This window comes from Halyomorpha halys, unplaced genomic scaffold, assembly GCF_000696795.3.
Source record: "Halyomorpha halys isolate HHAL.00 unplaced genomic scaffold, Hhal_1.1 Scaffold448.1, whole genome shotgun sequence".
NCBI lineage: Eukaryota > Metazoa > Arthropoda > Insecta > Hemiptera > Pentatomidae > Halyomorpha > Halyomorpha halys.
In genome coordinates this window covers 451,563-452,561 of record NW_027107821.1, presented here as the reverse complement: position 1 = coordinate 452,561, position 999 = coordinate 451,563, and positions in this window count along the sequence as shown.

Below are 999 nucleotides of genomic sequence, written 5' to 3'. Positions count from 1 at the left end.
ATCACATAGCATTACTGAGGGTGTAAAATAAAACAAAATTGTAGCAACCCAAATTTCGGATAGTAACCAGCGATGTTATAAGACCTATATGGCACCTGACGAAACAAAAAAAATGACTTCTTTAAAAAAGATTAATTTTAAAAAAATTAAAGTGCTACCAATGGGTAGTTTCTCTGCATATCAGTATCATGTCATTATTTTATTTATTTTATACCAGATCGGCCAGGTGGGACTTACATGGTTGATATAATCGTTACATTAAATATATATATATATATTTAACAGTTGATTATGGGAGGGGGGTATAGTCTCGTGACAAATACACCCCTAGATAAATACACCATACAATGTTAAAATTAAAAGAAAAAATGATAAAATAAATAAATAAGAATAATGCTTCTTGATAAAAGATAAAAGTAAAATTAATAACAAAAATAATAATATTTGTAGATTTAAAAAAACAAATAATTGCTCTCTAATGGTAACGAAACAAGTTAAATTGAAAAAGGGACGAGAGAAGAGAAAAAAAATTAAAATAAATAATAATAATAAGTAAAATAGAGGTAGTGTTAATAATGAATTGATAACTATAGAATTTATAACAGAATGTCCTGCAGCAGCCTGGGCTTCAGTCTTCGGATTGTGGTTGGGTTTCCCAGGTTGTAGGTCACTTCTCCTTTAACTGTCGGCAACTAGGAGTGGAACTTCATGAACAGTTTTTATTTTTTTATGTAATCCTCTATTGACTCCATTTGTAATTCCCGATGCAATTATATATATATATATATATATAAGATTATAAAAAGTAATAAAAAGGGCAATTTTTTACTGAAAAAGAAAAAAAACCTAAAATTTCTTATTCAGAACTGTCTTTACCCTCCAGCTAATTCCTGAATTAAATCCATTAACCGCAAAAATACAGAGTCTATCTTTAATGGTGGAGCTGCGACTCCTAACATAATTTGCAAAGTGAATCAGGATATAGCACAAGACATAAAA